Genomic DNA, 7,884 nt, shown 5'->3' with positions numbered 1-7,884 from the left:
TTTTCAGTTTCCTTCACCACTGTGTTCCTTCAGTGTTCTCAATGAATGTTTGACTGAATTAATGAATACAATGGAAGAAGTGGAGTTAGGATATAGAGCTCTAAACCTGATTATTAATAAGGGTGAATACCTACTCTGGGAAATTTAAGAAAGTTGATTTGAAACTACAGGGATCTTAGACGTCCTGTTTTTTCCTTCATTTGTTCATAGAAAGCATCTAACATTTATTGAGTACTTTAGGCATTATGCTCAGCACTTCACTTGCAGAATTTAACCCTCAGAGCAACCCTGTAGGGATAATTAACCATATTATCCTCACTTTTCAGAGGCAACTTGCCAAGACCCATTAATGGTGGAGCCATAGTCAGGTTAAAGTAGGCCGTAACCAATTAATCCAATGTAATCTATAGCCCTTCAGTCAACAATAGGTGTTTTATCAATGTACTTTCCAGAGAAAGCCCCTGAACTCCCCATTTTACTTGACCTATCTTGAGACCGAAACCTATAGGGAGGTGGCTGGTAACCGCTTGTGGGGGTTTCCTGAAGGCTCAGAGCGCCGTTGGTGAAGGGGCGCCGCTCAGACAGACGCGCCGAGCTCCAGTTGGGCAGTCTCAGGACTCCCAGGCGTGCGAGAGAGGAAGTAGGAAACAGGTCAGTTGGAAGAGCTGGATCCCTGTGCCTCGGGCCGGTGAAACGGGAAGGGAAGATAAGGGTCGCCCACGCCCGCCTCGGGCTCGGGATCGCCTGACTTGAGGGGAAACCGCAGCGCGCTTCCCTTACTACACAGCAGCGCGTCACTGGCAACCACGGCTCAGCTCCGCCCACTTTGTCCGCCCAAATGTAGGAGGGGCGCTAGGACCCCACGACCTCCTGCCTGGCCCCCTGCCCCCTCCCGCCCCGCTCGGGCAGGCCAGGCCCGCGATTGGCGCTCTCGCGCCGAGATTCCCGCCCCCGCCCTCCTCGTCATTATCAAGATGGCGCCGGCTGCGGCGGCGGTGGCCGCGGCGGCTGGAGCTGGAGAAGGAGGCGGAGGCAGCCGCGGCCGCGAGGGGAGGGGGAGTCCCGTCTGACTGAGACGGCAGGCTCGGGCGGGCGGGGGTGCAGTGCAGGGCGGAGCGCCGGGCTGGGGATAAGCTAAACGGACTCGGAGCACCGCAGCGTTCAGCCCCTCGTGTCCCGCCGCCGCGCGTGACGGGACCCGGTGCCGCTGTCCAGGCTTTACCCGGGGCTCACGCGGGAGCCAGCGGTGCGGTGAGTGCGGGGGCGGCGACGCGGGCAGAGGTGCCCTGCGGAGCTGTCACGGCCTGGAGCGGTGACAGCGGGGGTACGGGAGTGGGACGGCCGGGTTTGGGGCAGCAGCGCGGGCAGCCGCGGTCTCCACCGGGGGTTCCTCGGAGCCGGGCCGCCCTCCACGGACTCGATCTGCCCGGGGATGGCGCGGCGGTGCTGGGAGAGGAGCATCCGCGCTTCTGCATCGGGCGCGTGGGGGGCTCCCATGTTTTCGTTCCAGATTTTCTATTCCGGGCTGGCCTGGGGCTGTTATTGTTTGGGGGTGGGGACGGGGGCGGTGAGAAGGGAGGTCCTGGAACTGGGATTTTGACAAGCCCGTTACATAAGACGAAGGTGGCCTCCTGGAATCCCACCTGCTCGGCGTATTAAACAGGCGGCGGCGGGAGCCTGGGGAGTCCCCGGGCCCACTTTTCCTTCCCGGGGTCTGCCCAACCTCCGCTAGTTCCGCGTGAGTCCGGCCAGCGTCCAAGTTGGCGAATTTTTTCAGTCCTTTTTTTTTTTTTATTTTTTGGTAAACGATTACTGATCACCACCATTGCCTTTGAAGTTTGTCGCTTTCGGGAAGGAGAAGGGGGAAAAAAAAAAAAGCTTGTGACCTAAAATTGGGTCGCAGCGACAGCTTTTCATTATCGTGCTTTTAAATGACAGATGTGCTGGAAGATTTTTTGTTATTGTTGTTCCAGTGTGCTTTTAATGCAAACGTATGGTTACGCCTGGAGCCTCAGAGGTTTTTGTCTTATAGGACAGTTATTTCTTGTTTGCAGCAGCAGGACAGGCATCAGTCAACAGGCATGTGTTCATTTGAAGACAAAACGCACGTCAGCCAGCTAGACACCCGTGAGGGCAGAAAGTGTATTGCTCCGTGAATATGTTATTCTTTAAAGTGTATTATACATTAATGAAAAGATAGCCCAAATGTGACAGAAGCAGTTTTACAAGATTACAAGCTGCTGTATGATGTGTATAGATTATCCTTCATTTTTCTCTCCTCTTGGGGGAAGGTGGTGGAGACACCTGTAAACAGTGTAGCCCAGGTTACACTAATCTATGGTAGTACATTTGAGATTATTGTAAAAAGTAATCTCTGGGGTCCTAAGATTGAGTAATAAATAAGGACTCTTGGGCAAGTTATTCAGTTTATGTTTACAGTAGATAGTTCTGGGATTCCGCTTCTGAAAACTTAAGTTTACAGGGTTTCTGATCTATTTGAACCCTGTTTGAACTTGTAATGAAACAAAATATTGTATGTGGCTTCTTTTACAGGAATGTTGTTTTGAACAGAACTAAACATTTTGAACAACTTTTTATTGTCACAGTTTTCTTTTGAATTGCAGCTCTCACGAGGAGTTCAGAATGGCATATATTATCATTGTATACAATATGCATTACATAATTTTCCTTTTCTGAATGATTAAACATAGACCTACTTCATTGTGGTATTTTATAAGAATGTGTTTTTTAAGAAACTTGACTGAGCCTGACACCAGCCCAATACTGGGAAAAAGTATGAGTAAATTTTGGCCTGAGTTTTAAATTTATGTACACCAATTTACGTTTTTTAAAATTGGTGAAGCGGGATGAATTTTTTGTTTGTGCAAGAGGGCCAGGAAGCTGATGCTGATTTGTTCTGAACTTTTCCACATGAACTACCACTGGTTTAAAAAGCTATTGATTCTTAAGCTCCTGGAGCTGTTGGCCTGTTTATGGCAACTTGAGTAATATTTAGGATAATTGGGGGACTAAAAGAGAGAAGGGAAAAAGTACATGACATTTATTAATTTATTCAAAAATAAAAATTATGACAGAGTTGTAAATGAAGACTTACTATTTTCCGACTGAGTAATACTAGCTTTCTTTGCACAATTTTTCTAAGCAGTGTGCTTAAAAAGAAAACCTGGATTTAAGCATCAATACAGATAGAAATGTTTGCGATGTTATAAATTTTGTGGTATTCCTGTTTAAAATTGAATTGATGGTTCATTATTCTACGTGGAAAACAGAAGTGGCTATAGCAGGAAGATTGACTTGTTATTCTTGACCTCTTTGATGTTAGGCAACTTATTTTGGGAGTTTTTCTCTTTCCCACCAGAGGTAGAAGAATTGAGTGACTGAAGAAAAATTAATGAAATTTTCTTTATTTCTTTGTGTTTCAATGCCCCAGATTGTTTATTGCTCAGTAGAAATTGGGAGGGAGGAAGTCAGGCATTCACACTTTATTACTGTATATCACTTTGACTTTTTTTTTTAAATTGAGGTAATTGTTTATTATTTAATCATTGGACCAAAAAAAAAAGAGGATTCTTACCATTGTCTATATTTAGGTTTCCTTTCTTCCGGGGATGAAAACCAGTCCTGAACATTTGTCCTTATTGATTACTTTTTCTAAACTTTTTATTATTTTCATTCTTTCCATCTGGATTTGCTATGTGATACAGGAATTTCAGGGTTCAAAGCTGAAACATTGAAGATTTAAGTACTGAATATAGTGAGAAGACAAGCATATCACTCTTGAATCCTTTATTCCTGTATTACAATCCATAGTGCTGTGAATGTGGATGGCCTTTTTATAGTAGCTGTATGAGAATAAAAGAAAAAATAAAATTTTCATGCTTATGTGAGAGAAGAAACTAATTGTCCTTATTGGAAAGAGTTTTTCAGGATCTTAGATACATTATTCAAATGTGGTTTTCGTTGTTAGTTGCTTTCAAGTTATTTCCGACTCATGGTGACCCCACATGGGCAGATTTCACTTTGACTTCTAAAAGAGCAGTGTAAAACTTTCTACTTTAGACATAATAATTAATTTAGTATAATGTGTAATTATAATAGTGAAAAATTTGAAACGATTAAAATATCATATAATAAATGAATGGTGAAATTAATGATAATAGATCCATGTGGTAGATGCAGCTATTAAAAATCATATTTTCAAAAAATATTTACTAACGTGAGAAAGTAATCACAATATAATGTTGGGAGAAAAAGAAGAATATATGGAAACATATACTATGTTATTATTTATAATGGCACATATATACATGACAAAAAGATTGGTAGGAAATATATAAAATCTTAAAAGGTGTTATCTCCAAATGATAGGATTATGAGTGATTTTTATTTTAGTGTTTATACTTTTTTTGTTCCCTTTGTGAACAGTATGATTCTTATATTTACAAAAATGATTAAAATATTTTCAAGGATCATAGGAGAAAATACTGAATATCCCCATAACCATTGCTCCAACAGGAAACTGTCTTACTCATTATTAGGAAAACAAACTCAAAATATGGTGCTAATTCGTAGTAAACAATGATGGAAACACTAGTAATGTAAGTGAAGGCATTCTCATTGTTACTAGCACCATCCTTGTGATAGTTTTACATAAATGGATATTCTTTTATATCAACACGTGTTGCTTCCTCTTTTCTATTTGTGTCTTACACCAAACTGTTCTATGTTGACAGTGCCACCTACTGATGGAGTTTTCCATTCGGTTTTTTCCTCATTACCTCCTTGTCTGTAGACAGTGGTCTTTGAATGTTAATTAGATGCCAGGCACTGTACTAGTCACAGAGGATCCAAAGCTGAAGGAAACATGATTTCTGCCCTCAAACTCTGGTTGCGAACCTTTTCTTTTCGAGTCATGAGTGCGTATCGTGTAGTCTGCGTGTCCTGTTTCGTAGCTCATTGCCTGGTGTACCTCAAACTGTATCTTTTTCCTGGTGGGAAAATATATTCTGATTTCCGGACAGCCATTTACAAATAAAATTTTAGAGCATTATTTGATTGTATTTTAGGTCATCATATTCAGAAGGGCTCATCTATTGCTGTTATTGTGATTATAGATGAGACATTTTTATTTTTGAAAAGTTTTAAAAATATAGAAAATTACAAAAACTATGTGGTAAACATCCACAGACCCACCTGACAAAATGTTAACATGTTTTCATTTTTGTTGAAGGTATGTATTTAATGTAAAAGAACTGTATATACCATAGTTATCACGTTGAATTCTAAAAGAGCGGTGTAGAACTTTATACTGTACATGAACATTACTGATCAAGTTAAAGTCCCTTTTGTTGTCCCCAATTTCATCCATCCTCCTCAGAGACAGTTATGATGATTTGATGTGCACCCTTTCAGTTTACCTTTTAATACACTATTAATATATGGCTTTGGATGTTGTTGAAGAAGGTACATTTTGGAGCCATACTCCCTTGGTTTTTGAATCTTGACTCTCCTACTTAATAATTTTGTGACCTTCAGCAAGTTATTTAATCTTTCTGTGCCTCATTTTCCTCATCTGTAAAATGGTGATAATAAAAGTGCCCTCCTCATAAGATTATTGTGAAGATTACATGAGTTTATTTACATAAAGTGTTAAAACTGAGTCAGAACTATTTTTCAAATTCATGTGTTAGTAAATTTTTGCAGCTATTAAAATGATTATGTCGTGGTAAACATATTTTGAAACTTGCTTTTTTCATTTTACCTTTTTTTTTTTTTTGCTCAATCCTTGTTGATACTGCAGGTATAGTTCATTTATTTTAACTGCTGTATAGTATTCCATTGAATGAATATACCACAGTTTATTGATAATTTCCTCTGTTGATAAGCATTTAGGTTATTTTTTAAACCTATAATAAATAGTGTCTCATGAACATCCCTGAAGCTCCTGAAACAGCATACCAAAGAGTTTCTCCAGGTCATATACCTCATTGTCAAATTGCTGGGTCCTAAGATATAGGTATTTTTTCTTTTATATGATATTTATAGGATATTGTCAAATGATTCCTGTTTTCTCCCTATCCTTACCAGCAGTTAGCATTGTCAAACTCTTTGATTTTTGCCAATCTGATGGGTGTGATATGACAGTTTATTCTTGTTCTATTTTTATTTCTCTTTATCTTTCTTATGTATTAGCTTTTTTTGGTTATCTTTTCAGTGATTTTCCTGTACCTATTCTTTACCCATTTTCTATTGGACTGTCTTTTTCTTACTGATTTGTAAGAGTTTTTTTTTAAAAAAGGTATTCAGGATAGTTAAAAATATTAGTGAAGTTTGTTTTTATTTGCTTTTGAAGTTTCCATATCTCTCAATGACCAATATAGACCCAAATTGTTGTGAATTTTGCACTGTAGTTTAATATTGATAGTGAAGTTTCAGTGTACTTCCTCAAAATATTGTACAGTACGTTCTTCTCCATCGGAGACTATGAAGAAATGTTTCAGCAATGTTTTGTAAATATATTTTATCTAAAATTATTTAAAATTTGTTGACTTTAAAAGCCAAGTGGAATTTTTTTTTTTAATATCATTAATATTACAAATTTGCTTTAGTCTAAAGTTTGAGTGGTCTTGGGCTTAGAGCACCAGAAATAAAAGGAGAGTTTTCTGCCCCCTGAGATACTTACTGACTAGGGAATTAAAATGTACACGTTTGAAATGGCTGAGAGCCACTTTACATGTACAGTGTTACATACTATTCCTCGGTGCTGAGATTATTTTGCACATCAATGCTGAGATATTTCTGTTTTTATCTGAACTCCACTATACATGACTTAAAGGCCTAAAATCAGTCGGATTAAGGCAATAAAAATCAGTCTGATTAAGGCAGTAACTTCCTATATTATCATTTTTTAAATTTAAATAAACTTTTTATTTTAGAATAGTTTTAGATTTACAGAGAAGTTGCAAAGAGCTACTATGTACCCTGCACCCAGTTTCCCCTATTGTTAACATCTGACATTCTAGGTTACATTTGTCAAAACAAAGGAACCAATATTGGCACATTGCTGTTAAACTCCATACTTTATTCAGATTTCATTAGGTTTTACCTAATGTCCTCATTCTGTTTCAGGACCCCATCCAAGATACCACATGACGTTTAGTCCTCATGTCTCCTTAGGCTTGTCTGAGCTATGACAGTTTCTCAGGCTTTCCTTGTTTTTGATGACCTTGACAGTTTTGTGGAGTACTGGTCAGGTGGGTCACTATGAGTCGATATTGACTCGACAGCAACGGGATTGGTTTTTTTTTTAATCCCTTAATTTGCATTTGTCTGATGTTTTTCTCATGGTTAGACTTGGAGTTGTGAGTTTGAGGGAGGAAGATGACCACAAAGGTAAAATGCTATTCTCATCACATTATATCAAGGGTACATACTGTCAACATGACTTATACTGATATTGTTAACCTTGATCACCTGGCTGAGGTAATATTTTCCAAGATTCTCTACTGTACAGTTTTCCCACCTCTCCCTACTCTGTTTTTTGGAAGCAAGTCACTAAGTGCAGCCCACACTCAAGAGGTGGAGAGTTAAGCTCTACCTCCTTGAGAGAGCGGAGTATCTACAAAATTATTTGGAATTCTTCTATAAGGGAAATTTGTCTCTTCTCTTCCACTTATTTATTCAACCATTTATTTATGTCTATATGGAATAAGTCTGTCTTGGAAGAAGTACAACCAGAATGCTCCTTAGAAGCAAAGATGGCAAGACTTCGTCTCACATACTTTGGACATGTTATCAGGAGGGACCAGTCCCTGGAGAAGGACATCATGCTTGGTAAAGTGGAGGGTCAGTGAAAAAGAGGAA

The 7,884-nt window shown here is 39.5% G+C and overlaps 1 protein-coding gene across 3 annotated transcripts in view; it reads left to right on the top strand.

The window, feature by feature from the left end:
* The first annotated feature begins 1,104 nt into the window (after positions 1–1,104).
* Positions 1,105–7,884, top strand: part of DENND4A (DENN domain containing 4A) — a 121,484-nt gene continuing 114,704 nt past the window's right edge. For 2 of the 3 annotated variants that reach the window (XM_023729729.1, XM_023729733.1), the window contains exon 1: positions 1,105–1,251. The gene's annotated coding sequence lies outside the window, so the exon portion shown is untranslated. The remainder of the gene's footprint in view (positions 1,252–7,884) is intronic. The other variant, XM_023729727.1, reaches the window with a different exon arrangement.

This window comes from Trichechus manatus, unplaced genomic scaffold, assembly GCF_000243295.1.
Source record: "Trichechus manatus latirostris isolate Lorelei unplaced genomic scaffold, TriManLat1.0 scaffold00030, whole genome shotgun sequence".
In the NCBI taxonomy this organism is placed as follows: Eukaryota; Metazoa; Chordata; class Mammalia; order Sirenia; family Trichechidae; genus Trichechus; species Trichechus manatus.
This window is presented reverse-complemented; position numbering and strand designations above follow the sequence as displayed.